The following is a 19,269-nucleotide window of genomic DNA, read 5'->3' on the forward strand; positions in this document are numbered from 1 at the left end:
AATAATACAACACTTCTGAGAGAGATGGCTGGGGTGTTTTGTTTGTTGTTTAATCCCAGTCAAACAATTTCCCCTGGTTTGTTGAGCAGAAAGATCCTGGAACATTTTATTTTAATCATTTCATGTATTTGTTTTCTCTAAGAGAGCACCTCTGGCTTCCGGGGGAAGTGGTGGTGGAGAGGTGGAAGAGAAACAGTATATAAGAGATGGGAAAAGGAGCTCAAAAAGTAGACGAGGTGGGGGAGATCCAGATTCAGCACCCTGGCATCATAAATCCCTTAAATATTCCCTTCCATGGCTAATCGGGTTTTCTGTGGGGGCGGGGCTTGGATGGGGGGACGACTTCTATCAGGGCAGTGTTGTATAGGGGAGGGTGTACCGCTTTCTTATGTGTTGCAGCTCTGACACAAATGGTCCTGGCCTCACAGGACTCCCCCCATCCAAGGAAAAGGATTCTTCTAAGGTGCCACATCACATCTAATTGGATTCACAGCTGTATGGGGAGGTGAGTCATATATGAGAACAGGAAGATGGGTAACCTTCACTCTCAGTGGAGAAGGTTAGGCTGAAATATCATGGCTACCCAGACCGCCTTCCAAAATACGATGATCATGAAGTAAGCCACATTGAACATAGTGAGCCTTGAGTCAGATTAAGCGTGCATAGGATTGTACTTCTGTTCATACTTCCGACTCAACGGGTTTTTGAAGATTCCAAGTCCAGGATTCTCTCTACCTGATGGTTGCCATGCTGTGGTCCTCTAGCCAGCTTTCTTAACTGGGATATTGCTACCAGATACCAGTCTCTCTCTCCCTCCTGGAGGACTCTGTGGAATATACCTCACTTAACCTTGCAGACTGCAGTGCATTCAAAACTGAGACAGCAAATTTGCTGGCTCATTGTTGGATGTAAAATTTCTTGGTGGCTTCACCTGATGGCCAGTTTCAATAAGACTTGGATTTGAAAATGCTTTGATTTCAGTGTTTATGGAACCAGATCTGTCTTTGTTGTCGCCTCTGATTAGATTTGGTGGAGGTTTTTGTTTGTGAGTTGTGAGGGCTACACTATTTGATTAGAGTAGGGATATGGAGAGTTCAACCCTTGTTTCCATGCCTTGACCGCAATCTACCTTCAAGCTGCTGTTAACTCTGCTGCATAAAGCAGCGTGTTTTCTACTGTGAGGCTAATAGTAATTTCAGTGGGATGATTGAAAAGCATGGCAGAAGAATTGAACATCTGATAAAAGAGAGTTTTTTTCCACCTGTTTCTTCCTCCAGGGCATTGCTTCCAGATCTGCCTATTGAGCATTTATTCTGATGTGTTTGCAGCAAGGTTATACGGTGTTGTATCAAACAATTGCTATACCACACTTTCCAGAGGATTTCCCTTTGCTTTCCTTACTGCAAAAAATTCCTGTCCCTTTTTAGAAGTAGGTTTGTTGTGCAAGAGTGAACAAATCTACTTTAATTACACAACCTCAATAAGATTGCATCCCACTTGCAAACGGGCAACAATCTGGAAGTGGCCTAAGTTTAAAACAGGGAAGAAAATGTGAAGGAGAACAGAGTATGTATTTCGCCACATTTTGCCTGTCTTGGTCCTAAAACAGATTTTGGCAGCATTGCCACAATCAGAAATAGACAAGGAGTGTCTCTTTTCTCTTCTTCTGTTAGAAAGAACCACTGAATAGAAAACAAGGCACTAGAGAAGATTTGTTCTGTATTTCTGGACATCGGTTTTTCAGCTGTCCTAGGAAACTTCTGGTGTCAGCTTACCTGCCTCATTCTTGGGTGTGGGGAGAGCATGCAGCTGAAGAAACTAAAAAAGAAGGAAGTGAGCCAGGTATGTTGCTGTATTATTATTATTATTATTATTATTATTATTATTATTATTATTATAGGGGAAAGGTTAGCATGCTTGTTTGCAATGTTTAAAACATTTTTTTTTACTGCTCCTTGTACATTTGTGCTATGAGTCAATGTTTGCCGTTTTTAATCACTGGTTTCTTGGAGAGCTCATTAGTGGAAACTTGTTTCCATGACAATGTGACCCCTAAGATTGTTCTGGTGATCATTCTGGCTAGGCTCAGTATTCATAGTTGCACAGAAGAATGGGTGACCATTATTATCCTGCTTAAAAGCAAATGTCCCTTCCTGTCCCTCTGACACACCTCCTGTGTATCTTTTCTTCCTTCCATCTGTGTAGAGAGAAGAAAGGTGAGGGTGAGCTTGCCAGCACTGTGCATACATTTCAATCTCTGTGGGAGAAATGAAGATGTGTTTGGCTGTTCAGTGATCTTGCACAAAGTTGAGAAGAGAGATTAAAAAACTTCTTGTCTGTTTGCCGTTTGCTCTGGTGTGCACCTTGGAGTAGGGATGGTGAAAGTGAAGGGGTAGACTAGGACACCTATGAATTTGCACCTGAGTCTACCTGGAGGGCACTGTGGGGTGCTCTTTGGGCTAGGCAGGGTGGGGAAGGGTCTTCTCCAGCACTAGCAGAAAGGAGAGGGGGACATCAGATGATTGGGCAAAACATCGCTTGTAGATGGTGGCAATGCAGGTTAACTGAATTGGGCATGGGGAGACCCGAATGCTATTAAAGCACTTAAATGGACACCTTTGATTTTTGCCCGACTTTGCAGTGTGTATCTGAAGAAGTGTGCATGCACACGAAAGTTCATACCAATAACAAACTTAGTTGGTCTCTAAGGTGCTACTGGAAGGAATTTTTTTATTTTGCAGTTGAATGACAGAGTGAATTTGTGAGTTGAGCAACAGAGTGGATGTGTGCAACCAAGGAAAAGAACGCATTTGCTTGTATCTCTCAATTCCTGGTGGGAATTCAGACAAGCATCTTCTCTCAGTGTCCATTCTGACATGGAAGGCCTAGTTAGAATAGGCTCTAGATTCTCAGCAGAAAAACTTATTTATTTGTTTTGTTTCTATTTCCCTTTCCTCCAAAGCAGCCCAAGTGGCACACATGGTTTCTCTCCCACCCTGCTTCCCCATTTCACCCTCGCACCAAGACTGTGAGGTAAGTTAGGCTGAGAGAAGGCGACTGACCCAAGATTACCCATTGAACTTTGTGGCTGAGTAGGTCCCATGGTCTTCCAGGTCCTAGTCTGACATCCTTACCACTACACCACACGGGTTTAAGAATAGCCTTGCTGGATCAGCCAAGATTAATCTTTCCAGCAGAGGTCAGCCACCTGCCTCTGGAAGACCACCAGCAGCTCATGAAGAGGGGTGGCCATTGCCTGCAGTTGGCTTTTAGGCTTAAAATGAAATGGGGTTCTGTTTAGTTGTGACTGGCAGCTTATCTTCAGTGATCCTTCCTTCAGTGTTCTGTATAACACCTAGGGTTTCACTGACAGCTAAATGTATAATGTTATTGGGCTCCAACTACCAACCCTGGATGAGATCTTCATGTCTCGCAGCTTGAAGAAGTCACACAATATCCTGAGAGATCCCACCCATCCTGCTCACAACCTCTTTGAACTGTTGCCTTCGGGCAGAAGATACAGGACAATGAAAACACGAACCACACGGCTTCTGAATAGTTTCTATCCAAGAGCTCTGATTGCACTAAATAATGATCTCAGGGCCAGTTGTAAGAAATAGCAAGCAGTGAGTAGTAAGGAATGAGATAGGTTTTAGGTTATGCTATGCTTCTAATAGGTTGTGTTATATTCTGGATTATGTATGTTTTAATAGATTATGTCTGAATAGGATGAGAGTGTTGGAGATACGTGCAAATGTGTATGTGAATCCGGTCTTGGGTGTTTGATTTTCGTTGTTGTGTATACTGTGTATATACGGACAATGACAATAAATTTATCTAATCTAATCTAATCTAATCTATAATGAGGTAGAAATTAGGGTTGCCTTTTCCTTTCCTGGTGTTGCTGCTGTGGCTTTATCATAGAAGCTTGACGCACATGCATTCTGTGGGTGTAAGTTTCCTCTACAAATCTCTCTGCCAGGAAAAGCTTTACACATTTGATTTTGATATCACGCTGATGTTAAACACAGAGGAGGAGGAGGAGGAGGAGGAGGAGGAGGAGGAGGAGAAAAATGTAGTAACCCAATGTACTTAAGTGTAAAAACCATTTATGCCCAGTCCAGTTCTACAAGAGGGTGGGACTAAGTCTGCTCCATCCCATTTCCATGTGGATCCAGTGTTTACATGGAGGCAGCTGTGTTTTTGCGGTACGGTTTCCTCTGACAGTTGCAGAACATTGCCAAGTCCCATTGCTTCTGGGGTGATTTGCTCCTCTGCTCTGTTCAAAACACATGGCTTCAAGAAACCACCTGGGTAGCTAGAAGACTTCCCTGGAGATTTTAAAAAGGAAATTTAGAAACAAAAAGTGCAGCCCTGAGACTCCATCATAAGGAAATCCACTTGACTGTGGATTCAGAACTCCTATCCGATCCTGGTCATGATCTGCCCAGATAGGATCAGTTGGGTCTACATTAAAGTTTGCGGTATTCCTTCCTCATCCCTATTAATAAATGAGAGCGGTATGCCTTGGTTTTGAAAATTACTCTTCCAGTAAACTCAAGTTCATGCAAACACGCAGTGAAGGCAATATGTCAGTTCCCAGGGTGAACTGTGAGGCTTGAATTCTGCAACATGGCTTACCAAACCACAGTGGAGAGTTCAGAATGGGACTGAGTAGATGCATAGTGAACTGAGATTGGTGTACTTGACTCATTTCTAGCACTTTCACGTGCAAATCTCTTTTGGACCCCTTGAGTCTGTGAATATACCGTAGTTGCAATAATCGGAGGACTGATGCAAGTTAAACTAAACATCCATCTAAGTTAAAAAAAGTTCCTTGCTGCTGAACAGATTTCATAGCTTACCTGCCCACACACCTTTGTTGTTGATGGTGTATTGTGGCTCTGAAGACCCCCCCCCCCAACCCACCCATTTCTCTTCTGGTAAATGGCCTGATTCAGATATACCATGGTTTTCTTTCGTTTATTTAAAAAATCTTCATTCATAAATGATTTAGCAGTATATGCAGACCTGGCCCAGCATCTTTGTTGGAAAAATAAGCCATGGTTTGTTGTGGTCTTTCTGATCTTAGCCATGCTGTAGTTTCATGTGTGAACCTGGACTATGAAAGTTTCATTGCCTTCTTGCGGGAAGGGATTATGGCATGACATAGGTGAGTCTCATGCAAACTCTACCTTGGCTTGTATTTAAAATCAGTTTTAAAAAGTACTCCCTTCTGCTTTTGGTCATGCATGTTCATAGAACATTCATACATTTGCAAGTGATCTGTGAAAATGCTCTTAGACAACCACTTAGCATGGATATACTGTAAAATGTTTGTGGTTTGTCCGGCAGTCAACCTCTTTCCACTCCAAAACAGTTTAAGTTTATTGTCCTTGAGCGGCTTGAGAGTTGCAGGCTTTAGTGAAGCTTAAAGTAATGGCACTGAAGAAAAAAAATATACCTTTTGGATTTCTAAATGGAACAAATTTGCTAATGAAATCATTAGACAAGTGAGCATAAAGGCTTGTTGTTTGCACAGAATTACTTTTCAGAACATAATTGCATTCTGATATAAAAGCAATTAAAATGTTAATTTACATTACAAAAGATATTTGGCTTTCAGGTAGGAGCAAAAGAAAAATCTTCCTTCTTGCAAAGCCTGGAAGAAAAATGCTTTAAGTCCTGCTAGTGTGGTGTGTCTGTGTGTGTTTAGTGGGGGAGGGGGTTGTTGGTTGGCCACGCCACCTCATTTATTTGTACACCTTTCTGTTATGTGATGTCCCCACCTTAAGCCCCAGATGTGCTTTGGTCAGCTGGCAGGAAAGTTTCATTAGCTAATTAAGTAGTGAGTGAAGCCCTGGGCATGGCCAGGGGCCAGAGGGATGGGTAATAAATTAACACCTGGAGCCTGTGAACATCTCAGCTGGCTTTTCCTGTGAAAATGTATGCTAATTGAGGAAAGATTTGATGTGGAATTTAGGCATAGCTTCTCTTTTTCTAGCTCTTTCTGTGTTTTCACAGCAGTCTGCAAGAGAGAAGGCAAAATGTGCAGGACTGACAAAAAGTGTTGTCCTCCAAAGTACTCCAGGAATCTGTAGTTCCAGTTACAGATAGGTAGCCATGTTGGTCTGCCATGGTCAAAACAAAAAATTCCTTCCAGTAGCACCTTAAAGACCAACTAAGTTAGTTCTAGGTATGATAAGTGTGGATGCACACGAAAGCTCATACCTAGAACTAACTTAGTTGGTCTTTAAGGTGCTACTGGCAGGAATCTGTAGTTCATTAGGACCCAAAGCATTTCTACCAAAGACTCTTCTTCATCAGGAGCACTACTCTTTTGCAAATGTCCGCTTGAATAATTTTAGGGATAAACGAAACCCATGTTATGTAACAAATGTATCTAAAAATGGTTTACAAATGACACAAACACAGAGGAAAGGCTGCAATCCTAAGCCCACTTACGCAAGAGTAAGTGCCATTGAATTCTGACCTCTGAGTAGACATGTTTAGGATTGCCCTGTACATTCTAGTTTAGGTTGCAATCGTATGCACATTTACCTGGGCGTAAACACTACTGCAAATAGAAGGACCAACTTCTGGATGTAAATGCTTTGAATGTTCTTGTTAATACTCTTTTTTTCTTTGAAGTTTGTTCCATTCTATAGGTTTCTCGCTGTTTAGAATCACAGTGATTTGAGGTGTGTAGGTTGTTGTTGTTTTTTAAAGTTCCTTCACTGAAATTATTCTGATGCATATATAGAATTTCATTTTTCATAGTGCTCCATTATTCCCTAAAAAGGGGCTGGGCCAAATAAAACACACTTTTCATGTGCACCTGGCTTAGAAGCTGCTTCTTTCATTATTTCCTTAATAGGACCCTTGGCATATAGAAATTTTTTGGTGAATATTTTCCCATTATTAGGGACCTGGGTGGTGCTGTGGTCTAAATCACTGAGCCTTGGGCTTGCCGATCAAAAAGTCGGCAGTTCGAATCCCCACGACGGGGTGAGCTCCAGTTGTTCAGTCCCAGCTCCTGCCAACCTAGCAGTTCGAAAGCAAGCAGTGCAAGTAGATAAATAGGTACCGCTCCGGTGGGAAGGTAAACGGCATTTCCGTGCGCTGCTCTGGTTTCAACAGAAGCGGCTTAGAAAAACTGTCTGTGGAGCAGACAAACGCCATCTCCCTTGGCCAGTAAAGCGAGATGAGCACCGCAACCCCAGAGTCGTTTGCGATGGGACTTAACTGTCAGGGGTTCCTTTACCTTTCCCATTATGTGTCACATCAGGAGCTTTTGCTGGTTTTGTATAAGTCTTCTGCAAAGGAATAGGAAGGGGCCAGTAAAACAGGTGCCACAATGCAAACACAGTCTCTAAGGCAGACTTTCCGAACTGTGTTCCATTCAGATTTTCTGCAGTGAGCCTCTCATTTATGGCAGGAGATGGCATATCTAAATATTTCTGTTTCCAGTGTGGTGTAATTTTTTAAAAAAAAAAACAAAAAAAAAACTTGTGTTATAAACTAGCTTTGGGAAATGACCATACTATATGCAGCAAGTATTCGGCACTGGCACCTGCAACACTCTTGAGAAGCAGAGTAGTGCCCACCCCTCCCCATCTCTCCCCACTAAATCTTTTTCATTTCCTTTCTTTTTTTGCTGGTGTTGCAAGAGGAAAGAGCCATTTGTCCAACTGAACTAGAACTGTCAATACCACAAACATAATGTATTACTTCAAAAATGCCTTGGGGGCATTCTGTAATCTTCCCTCAAAGCTCATTCATCCTCTCAAATGAGATCCAAAATGCAATGAATCCGTACAGGATTATGCAAGTTTCTAATAAAGTGCTGATCTTTGCTAGCATCTCGCATTGGCCCATTTCAAACTAACAGGAAACTATGGCTTACCTCCGTATATATGAACCTCAGGCTCAAACACTCTGACTCTCCCCACATCACTTTAAAAAAACTCACCATGCTTCAACTAAAGTTAGTGAGAACAAGCCAGCATCAAACCATGGCTTCAGATCCTGGCTTGTTCTCAAACCATAGTTTAAACATGCCAGAAGTCAACAGGGTCAGAATTTGGTTTGAAATCTAAAACAATTGCCTCCAGCCTTCTCTGGCCCAGGAAAGAGGAGGAACATGCAAGTGGTACAACATCTGCTTCTTAAGCAGAAGGTCCCAAGTTCAGTCCCTGGCATCACCAGATAGGGCTGGTAGGACCCTTGCCCGAAATACTGGAGGTCTGCTACCAGTTAATGTAGTCAGTGCCAGGCTAGATGGACAAATGGCTTGGCACGATATAGAGCTAGATCTAGGATCCCTAGAATGAAGGTTGGGTCTGTTGAGAGGGAGAGCCCAACAATCTCTGGAGGGTATCCAATTGGGTATCCCTGCCTTACTGCATTTGCTTTCCTTCCACCCCCTTTTGGAGGAAGAATAAATGCCCCTCCCCCCAAAAAAATTGCAGTAGGGGAGGGGAAGCCTTAAAGTTGCAACAATAACAGAAAGAAAAAATAAACATAAAGCCCATTAAAAAAAACAAAAACGCAAAAAAGAAAATGCATCAGATCCCTTCATTACCATTTTTTCATTAGCTTATTTCCTTGACCTCCTCACACCTCCCTTTTTTTGTATTCTAGGTCTATTATCTATTTCAGCAAATCCTTTCCCTCTTTTAAAATTTTTGTCCTGTAAATTGTCTTAATATAATGTAACTTTACTTTTCCTCCTTTCACCAATTAACAGTCAGTTATTCCCAAATCCTTTATATCCTTCCTGCTAAAATCATATAATATTGTTCCAACATCCTTCTAACAGATATTAATTTTACAGTGTTTCTGTAAATAGTCTTTAAATTTCCTCCAATCTTCCTCCACCGACTCTTCTCCCTGGTCTCAGATTCTGCCAGTCATTTCCGCCAGTTCCATATAGTCCATCACCTTCATCTGCCATTCTTCCTGGGTGGGTAAATCTTGTGTCTTCCAATACTTTGCAATAAGTATTCTTGCTGCTGTTGTAGCATACATAAAGAAAGTTCTGTCCTTCTTTGGCACCAATTGGCCAACCATGCCTAGGAGAAAGGCCTCTGCTTTCTTCAGAAAGGTATATTTAAATACCTTTTTCATTTCATTATAGATCATCTCCCAGAAGGTCTTAATCCTTGGGCACGTCCACCAAAGGTGAAAGAATGTACCTTCGGTCTCTTTACATTTCCAACATTTATTATCGGGCAGATGATAGATTTTTGCAAGCTTGACTGGTGTCATGTACCACCTGTAGACCTATTCTCAGGCCTTCTAGCTCTTAATGTTATCTCTGCTATGTTACATTGCTTTTAGCTGTTAGGTGTCTTTATGTTAAAAAATAGTTATGCTTGTTGTGCATTTTATTCCATGATTTATTGATTTATTTGTAAAGCACTCAGAAATATTTTATTATTGAAGGGTGGCATATAAATAAACAATGCTTTCCAAACTTTTTTTTATATAAAAAAATATATTTAAAACAGGTTCAATACATTTCAATCAAGGTGGTAGGTGCATGAAATAAACCATAATTTAAAAGGAAGGGGGGAAATCCTGATTATTCATCAAATCCCCTGCCTTATCGCAAGCAAAGCCCACTTGAACAATTCTTTTTCATCAGCATTCTCCAATTTAATGGTTGATAAAAGAACTATGCAAAGAGTAAACGAAATATGTTTATTTATAAGAGCGTACACTCATAATTGTCCTAATGAATTCACTGGAAAGGGCTCTCAAGTTGGTCTGCAAAGATGGCCAATGCTGCTGGAAGTTCTGGTTCTGCCACTTCCTGGGTGTCATAGCTGTGCCAGTGTGGGGTGTGGTTAGAGTTTCAGGCTAGGATGCTCATATTGCTGCTCAGCTATTTTTTAAAATATTATTTATTAAATTTCTATACCGCCCTTCATCCAAGAATCACAAAACAGTTTGCAATATAGAAAAGGAAAAATACACACCATAGTACAGTGGTACCTCGGCTTACAGACTCTTCAGGTTACAGACACTTCAGGTACAGACTCCGCTAACCCGGAAGTAGTGCCTCGGGTTAAGAACTTTACCTCAGGATGAGAACAGAAATTGCGCGGCAGCAGCGGGAGGCCCCATTAGCTAAAGTAGTGCTTCAGGTTAAGAACAGTTTCAGGTTAAGAACGGACCTCTGGAACGAATTAAGTTCTTAACCCGAGGTACCACTGTAAAGCACAAAGACATACACACACACACACACACACACACACACACACCGTTTAAATGGCCATAGATTGTTTAATTAGCCAAGGCCAGGAAGAAAAGGTGCCAGGTGAGCCTCCCTGGGGGGGAGCCTTCCACAAGTGGGGAGCCAGCACAGAAAAGGCCCGTTCTCATGCTGCCCCACTCCAGACCTCTCATGGAGGGGGGCACATGAAGATCAGATGATGATTGCAGGGGCTGGTTAGGTTGATATGGCGTGAGAGCTGTGAAAGTCCTTGAGTGACCTTGGGCCTGTCCGTCTCGCAGCCTAGCCTACCTCACAGGGTTGCTGTGAGGATGAAACGGGGAAGAAGAGAGCCATGTTCCCCACCTTGAGCTCTTTGGAGAAAAGGTGGGATAGCAGTGCAAGAAATGAAGTAAGTCATCAGACCCTGGAGGAGTTGGGTTTCCTGGTATAGCTGAGGTTCTCCCAGGGCTCTTTCAGATGGCCTTGCTCTTATCAACACAGCAAGAGTGTAGGTCATGCCCCAAACTATTATATATCATTAAAACATAGGTATAGGAGTCTGTTGAATTGTCATCTGCAGACTTTTTATATAAAAAAATAAAAACTCCAAATCTCTTTCTCTCTCATGCACAGCTCCATCGTTGTACAAACCTGTTATGAGATGGAGCAGTTGCTGTTATTTAGTCTTTCTGCTTTTCTGATGAGTGATAAATAGGGTCGTCTTGACTGAACGTATCAGAGTCTGGCTCCACATTACTCTCATCTCATCCAAAATAGCCGTGTGCAAGCCAGACTCCACTGAGAATTCTGAAAGCTTTTCCAGAGGCAGTCAGAGTTGTTTATTCCCACTTATCTTCCCTCTCCTTTAACACCTAATTTTCCCTACTCCTCCCCCTACCAGCCCCTAGAGAAAATTAGCTGCTAAAGGGGATGGAAGATGAGCAGAAATAAACAGCTCTGCTTGTTCTAGGAGAAGAGAATTCTTTATTAGTCCAAACCTTGCTTGCCTGTGTGGCAAGGTTCTTAAATCACTTGCTTATTCGCTTTGGGCTGCTTCATAAGTTAGCTCCTTAAAATGTCGTTGTATGCCTAAAATGTGCAAGCGTGCAAACACCTGTTTGGAAATGTGTATGATGTACGTGACATTATTGAGACTGTAGCCTTTCTCAATTTTGGGTCTCCAGATGTTGGACTACAACTCTCATCACCCCTGACCACTGGTCCTGCTAGTTAGGGATGATGGGAGTTTATGACATTGAATTTTTAATCATGGCTCATCTAATATTGCCAGCTGCTTTGTTGCCCCCCCCCCCCCGCCGCCAGCAATATCAGAGGACCCAAGGTTGAGAAAGGACAGTTTAGAGGTTAGACTGGCAACTGCTCCCTGGCTGCACTCCAGTGTAACATGTGAGATGGCTCTTTAAGGCAAATGTAACATCATTAATGCAAGGTAGGAATGTTTTTCTAGTCATTTTTCAGCAATTAGTCTCTTCATTTCCAATGCTTTCCAAAATATCCAGGAAGGTATTAAATCTGAATTTCCTAATGCCTCTCATCTTTCCCTGCTAACTTCCACTTCTAAAAAAACAAAAACAAAAAATCCCCACCCTTTTGTCTTTCAAATTCCTCTGGCAATTTGCTGAAGCCTTAGGCAAAATCAAGAACAAATTCTAGTGCTGAATTGCAAATTGCGTGCAATTGCATGTAATTTCCCACAAACTTTTATTAAAATAAAGAACCGCTATGGGAGGCTACCACTTCACTCTGTAATGTTGTGTAACAAATTTTCTGTGATCTTTACGTGGAAGATTACACACTTCTGATTAAATTTTAAAGATGAAAGTATTTCCAAATTGCCTTGCTGTGACTCTGTCCAACAAGTTCTATCTTGTGTTGGAAACAGTGAGTCAGTGTTGGTTTTTAAATCTGTATGAAAGCCAGAGACAGGTTAGATGCTGCCTAAATTAAATTGCCTGGTTATTAGAAACAAAGCAAATGCAATCAAGAAAGCCATCTGTTGTATCCGATTTGCTATAATCCCTTTTTACAGTGTAAATGTTATTGATGTTTTTAATCTAAATGTGATATCGCTATTGGCTACAACAACCGGGACACCATACAGCCACAGAATTATGTGGCCCCTCGCTCCCTTCCGCACAGTGTGTTCAGCATTTGTGTTGGAAATACAAGGAACTACAGATGCTCACCCCCCCCCAAAAAAACCCTGTATTAGGATATCCAGTCCAATCCAGCTAAGGCCATACCTGCGTAAAAGCAGAATTCTGCATCCATAGCTCAATCAGGCATTGGGTGTGCAAACAGGTGCTCTGTTATGGTTGTTATCCGAGTTGGATCATCACCCTCAGTGCTTTTTGGCTTATTTTGCTGCCAGTCATATGAATGCATGTCTAGTTCAACAAAGGTGCCACTGGATAGGTGTTTTTTGTACTGAACAAAAACCTACTGAACCTTTCCTATGAAGCCAGCAGTGAGTTTTTTTTGTAGGGGTGGGGGCTTCTGCTCAAACCCCAAACAACTCTACTGCATTCACGAATCTGAATTAAGGTGTTACCAAATACGCTGATGACACTCATCTCTATTTTTTGCTATCATCTAAGCCAGATGAGACTCCACTGATCAATGTCTAGACTCAACAATGGACTGCCTAAGAGCTTATTAACTGAAGCTGAATCCTTGAAGGTGGAAGTAGTCGGTTTCTGGGTCTATGAAACTGAAGTTCCTCTTACTTTGTTCTCCCAAAAGAGCAGCTATACGTTTTCAGGGTACTCCTATCATAACACAGTTTTCAACTCTCCATTAATGTGGGAAAAGACCATGGAGAGGATAACTTTGGTCAGAAAGCAGATTTGTCTGTGATGTCCCTGCCTTCTTTGGAGTTCCAGCAATAGATGCCCTCTTCTCCAGCCTGAAGAGTTCACATTTGCTTTCTCAGACTCCCTCTCAGAATTCACAGCTAAATGCTAGTCTCTCCCACATGGGCAAAGTCAGCTGCACCTAAAACAGGCTGGGTCCCTTTCAGGGTAGAGGTTCCACTTGTTAGGGATGGGGCTAGTGGCTCAGAGGAATCGCACCTGGAAGTCTACATGCAGCTCAGTGCTTGTGGGTAATATTCTTCTGTCTTGGCAGGTCACTTGGAGCTATCCAGGGCACTGTTTTGCCCAACTTTGCTTGTCTGAGTTTTTTGGCCTTTGCTTTGCTTGGTTGACCTCAGTAATAATAATAATAATAATAATAATAATAATAATAATAATAATAATTATTATTATTATTATTATTATTTATTTATACCCTGCCCATCTGGCTGGTCTTCCCCAGCCACTCTGGGTGGCTCACAGCATATATCAAAACACACTAAAACATCAAACATTAAAAACTTCCCAATACCGGGTTGCCTTCAGATGTCGTCTAAAAGTCTGGCAGTTGTTGTTCTCTTTGACAGCTGGTGGGAGGGCGTTCCACAGGGAGGGCACCACTACCGAGAAGGCCCTCTGCCTGGTTCCCTGTAATTTGGCTTCTCGCAGTGAGGGAACCGCCAGAAGGCCCTTGGTGCTGGACCTCAGTGTCCGGGTAGAACGATGGGAGGTGGAGACGCTCCTTCAGGTATACTGGACCGAGACCATTTAGGGGTTTAAAGGTCAGCACCAACACTTTGAATTGTGCTCGGAAACGTACTGGGAGCCAATGTAGGTCTTTCAAGACTGGTGTTTTATGGTCTCGGCGGCCGCTCCCAGTTACCAGTCTGGCTGCTGCGCTCTGGATTAGTTGTACTTTCCAGGTCACCTTCAAAGGTAGCCCCATGTAGAGCGCATTGCAGTAGTCCAAGCGGGAGATAACCAGAGCATGCATGACTCTGGCGAGGCAGTCCACAGGCAGATAGGGTCTCAGCCTGCATACCAGATGGAGCTGGTACACAGCTGCCCTGGACACTGATTTAACCTGTGCCTCCATGGACAGCTGTGAGTCCAAAATGACTCCCAGGCTGCGCACCTGGTCCTTCAGGGGCACAGTTACCCCATTCAGGACCAGGGAATCCTCCACACCTGCCCGCCTCCTGTCCCCCAGAAACAGTACTTCTGTCTTGTCAGGATTCAATCTCAATCTGTTAGCCGTCATCCACCCTCCAACTGCCTCCAGACACTCACACAGGACCGTCACCGCCTTCACTGGTTCTATTTGAAAGAGAGGTAGAGCTGGGTGTCATCCGCATACTGATGAACACCCAGCCCAAACCCCCTGATGATCTCTCCCAGCGGCTGCATGTAGATGTTAAAAAGCATGGGGGAGAGGACAGAACCCTGAGGCACCCCACAAGTGAGAGCCCAGGGGTCTGAACACTCATCCCCCACACCACTTTCTGGACACGGCCCAGGAGGAAGGAGTGGAACCACTGTATGACAGTGCCCCCAGCTCCCAGCCCCTCAAGACGGTCCAGAAGGAAGTTATGGTCGATGGTATCAAACGCCACTGAGAGATCCAGCAGAACTAGGAAACAGCTCTCACCTTTGTCCCTAGCCCGCCGGAGATCATCAACCAGTGCGACCAAGGCAGTTTCAGTCCCGTGATGAGGCCTGAATCCCGACTGGAAGGGATCCAAATGGTCCGCTTCTTCCAGGCGTGCCTGGAGTTGTTCAGCAACCACTCGCTCTATCACCTTGCCCAAGAATGGAAGATTTGAGACTGGGCAATAGTTGGCCATCGTAGCCGCATCTAAAGATGGTTTTTTGAGAAGTGGTTTGATAACCGCCTCTTTCAGCGGGTCTGGGAAGGCTCCCTCACAGAGTGAAGCATTCACCACCCCATGAAGCCCATCGCCCAGCCCTTCCTCGCTAGCCTTTATAAGCCAGGATGGGCAAGGATCAAGGAGACAGGTGGTTGGTTTCACTCGTCCAAGCACCCTGTCCACATCCTCAGAGTTAACAGATTGGAATTGATCCCACGCAATTTGACTAGACAGGACTCTAGCACTCTCCCACCCCGGCCCTGCTCCCACGGTGGCGTCTACCTCTTCTTGAATCTGAGCGACTTTATCTGCAAAAAACTTTGCAAAATCATTGCAGGAGATCATGTGGCCCGTACCGGGCCCTGATGTAGCAGGTGGTTCCGCTAAATTGCGGACCACCTGAAAAAGTCTCCTGCTGCTGTTTTCTGCAGATGCAATAGAGGTGGTGAAGAAAGTCTTCTTCGCCATCGCTACCGCCACTTGGTAGGCTCGACATTGAGCTCTAACCTGTGTCCGGTCAGCTTCAGAATGGGTCATCCGCCACCGGCGCTCTAGCCATCTCAATGATTGTTTCATTGCCCTCAGATCCATGGAAAACCACGGGGCTGGCCGGGCTCCATGCAATCGGAGAGGGCGCTTCGGAGCCAGTCAATAGCCCTGGTTAACTCCACATTCCAGCAGGCCACCAGGGAATCAGCTGAAAGGCCATCAGCATGGGATAAAGCATCCCCTACCACTCTCTGGAAACCATTTGGATCCATTAAGTGGTGGGGGCCGACCATCCGAATCGGTCCGACCTCTCTGCAGAGGGGAAGGGTCACAGAGAAGTCAAGTTGCACCAGGAAGTGGTCTGACCATGGCACTTCATGCGTTTCGCTTTTACTTAGTGTCAGATCACCAACATCCATAGAGGTAAACACCAAGTCCAAGGCATGTCCACGGCTATGGGTTGGGCCAAACTTATTCAGGGATAGCCCCATGGAGGAGGCCATGCTTTCCACGAAGTCCCAAGCGGCCCCTTGTAAGGTCGTGTCGGCATGGATATTAAAATCCCCTCGGACAACCAAACTAGGTGTCTCCAGGAGAACATCTGCCACGACCTGAAGCAGCTCGGGCAGGGAATCCTTGGTGCAGCGGGGAGGTCAGTACACCAGAAGGAATCCTGTACTGCCCCTATTGCCCAACTTCCAGAACATGCACTCAGAAAACTGGGTCTTCCCAATAAGACGCCTGGTGCAAACTAATGACTTCCTAGTAGGATCTAATCTTGGCTTTGTCTTACCATACTCACTGGAGCCCAGCCTTGGCTTGTTTGACCTTACTCTGCTGAAACCTGATCTCAGCTTGATTGACTTTGCTACAAGATACTGCAGCAAGATTAGTGGTTTGTGACCCTTTCTGGATTCTGTGGTTGGCACATGTTGCCATTTTGGTTAGAACTCAGCCCTTGCATTCTGCCTAGGACAGAACAATTCCTTGATCCAGCAATGTCATGTGAGACCCAAATAGTCTCAGTGGCCTAGAGTGCCTTTAGTGTGACTGTTCCTACATTGATGCATGCTCCGGTTAACCTCTCTCAGTTGGATTACTGTAATGTGTTTTTTTGTGGGGCTGCTCCAGTGGGTGGAAAGTTCAGCTGCTATAATTTTGATGGGTATAGCTTGACTTGATATTATACCTCTTCTGAAAGATCTGTTTGGTCTGCCTGATTGATTCTGAGCACAGCTTTAGGTGCCGGTGCTTGACAATTAAAGCTCTAGATGGCTTGGGGCCCAAATACCCGAGGGAGGTGTGTCTTCTCATACCAGCCTGTCTTAAGAGCTTCTGCAGAAGCCCTGCTCCAAGCACCCTCTTAATAGCAGGCCTTTTCTGTGTTGCTGCCCTGACCTTTCGAAACTTGCTCCTCCATGGAGGCACATCTGGAATTGACCAAGGCATTTTGGATTTTAGCTGCTTTTTGAAACTTTGTCCTGCGCATCAGACCAAAGACACAGGTAGTCCAGTATCCTGCTTTCACAGTGCTCAGCCGGATGCCTACCTGAGTATAGCAGCACTCTTACACTTCTAATTCCCAGCAAATGGTATTCTAAGGCAAACTGCCTCTCACTCTGCAGTTGGAACATAGTCCTTGTGGCTAGCAGCCATTGACAGCATTATCATCATCATCATCATCATCAAGCATCGTCATTATTAGCCAACATGAATGTAAATTTCATAGTTTAACATCTTGTCTTATCCCATGACTACTAAGTTTAAGATTTTTTAAAATACAGAATTATTTTATCAAAAGTTTTTTGCAAGTTGGAAGTTCATGTTGTCTGTCTATATGCTTGTTGACATTCTCAAAGAACTCTAAAAGCTTTGTGAGAAGCCATGCCTATTCTGTCCCCCCACCCCCTGCAGTTCGGGGCTTCTTATTTGTATCTTGTGTTTGTTGGTTGGTTTTAAGTTCAATTTATATGTTAAGCGGATTAGTTTGTTTTGTACACCACCCTGAAATCTTTTGATGAACACCTGGAATGCCTTTGGTGCAAGAGATCTTTTTTTAAAAAAATGTTTCTCCTCATTTCCACAAGGGTAGTGGATGGATTAGGGTGGATTACCTCTGCAGGTTGATTGATCTACATGCTGGGCCTTAGAGGATTGTTAGGGGGGGGAGTTTCGGGAGGGGGAATAAAAGTAGCAGTTTCTGAGGCAGTTTTTAGATAGGGATTAGGATAGGGTTTAGTTGGGGAGATAGGGCTTGATTTGAGATGAGAGATAGGGATTAGGATAGGGCTTGTCTGAGGGAGAATTGGTTCTGATTTGAGTTGAACATCTGCTCTGAGGAGACTATAGAAAGAGGAAAGAGCTTTGCAGCTTAGATAGGAAGACCAGGCTGAGTGTCTAGGGAAAGGGGACAGACCAGAGTTACCTGGAGGGCTGTGTCTGAGCCAGGAGAGGGAGAACCTGTGGGAAGACAGACTCCCTGGGTCTGCTATACTAATTCGAATACAGTGGTACCTCGGGTTACATACGCTTCAGGTTACATACGCTTCAGGTTACAGACTCCGCTAACCCAGAAATAGTGCTTCAGGTTAAGAACTTTGCTTCAAGATGAGAACAGAAATCATGCTCCGGCGGCGACGCAGCAGCGGGAGGCCCCATTAGCTAAAGTGGTGCTTCAGGTTAAGAACAGTTTCAGGTTAAGTATGGACCTCCGGAACGAATTAAGTACTTAACCTGAGGTACCACTGTAACTCAGGAGTGGGGTTGTTAAGAGAGCGGGTAACTGATGGAAAGTGCCCCTCGCTCATGAACCAAAGTATTAAGCCGTGAAGGAAGCTGTGCTGTCTCCAAAGTATTTAACTGTCACACCTGACACAACTAAGTAAAGGAATGAGAGTGAAGTAACAGAAACCAAGTTAAGTATTTTACCACCTATTCTAGAAACCTGGACATCTACCTGAAGCGTACTGGCTGATTTTTTAGCAAGTGAAGTTTAAGAAAAGCTTTGACATCTTTATATTTAGTTTAAGTAATAAGTTAACTTCTCCCTGAAAGCACGCATCCCCTGACCCAACTTTGTTTCACCAACCTCTTTTTGTAAATAAAAGTTTTCTTGTTTGCTCAACTCCTGCCTGACACCCCCTAAATTGAAGTTTCCCTCACACAAGACCCCCACAAGATAGCTTGGGGTAAATTGTAGAAATTCATTTTATTGGCGTACCATTCAGTGGGTCTGCTATATTCAGTTGGGGGCGCTTAGTGGGCTGAGTCTCTACAGAAGACAATTTGGGTGTAGACACAGAAGCTCCTACCTTTTGCGGCTGAGTGAAAATTCCTTCTCGGTATGTTAGGCTTGGCTGGTAAGGCAGGTCTGGGAACGAGGGCCAGAGGGCAAGTGGAAGAAGCCCTAAAATGAATTTGACCAAACATGACGCAGAGTGTGATTGAAGGCCTATGTCAGTGGTGGCAGAGATTATTCCTCTGCATCATCATCGTAGCCTTTTCCTTCAGCACAGCTCTCTGAGTGGCAAAATAACTGCTTTAGCCTTATCCTCATAGTTTTGGGTTTTTGACTCCCCTGCCCCCAAATTGAAAAAAATACTGTGGTCATTTTAGGAAGTGCTTTTTAGGTAAAATTCCTTACAGCCGTACTGATTTGGGGTGCTAAATTGGGATACCAAATCCTCAGTGGTCCAGACCCTCTTAATCTTGCTACATCCGATGAACTTCAGCTTATTGACACTAGAAAAGGCAGACAAATGTGCTTGGGATTGTTCATCCTCAATCTGCCCAATCGTTATTTATCATGACTGATGAA

At 43.9% G+C, this 19,269-nt stretch overlaps 1 protein-coding gene across 10 annotated transcripts in view; it reads left to right on the top strand.

Moving 5' to 3' along the window:
- SHISAL1 (shisa like 1) overlaps positions 1-19,269 on the top strand; it is a 186,190-nt gene that overhangs the window by 101,225 nt on the left and 65,696 nt on the right. For 5 of the 10 annotated variants that reach the window (XM_081861061.1, XM_081861054.1, XM_081861063.1 and 2 more), the window contains exon 2: positions 1,674-1,842. The exons of 2 other annotated variants lie outside the window; for them this stretch is intronic. The gene's annotated coding sequence lies outside the window, so the exon portion shown is untranslated. Of the gene's footprint in view, positions 1-670; positions 909-1,673; positions 1,843-5,092; positions 5,174-19,269 lie in introns of those variants that run through there. 3 more of the 10 variants (XM_081861062.1, XM_081861058.1, XM_081861057.1) reach the window with 2 other exon arrangements.

This window comes from Podarcis erhardii (genome assembly GCF_964252035.2).
Source record: "Podarcis erhardii genome assembly, chromosome: 5".
Classification (NCBI taxonomy): Eukaryota; Metazoa; Chordata; class Lepidosauria; order Squamata; family Lacertidae; genus Podarcis; species Podarcis erhardii.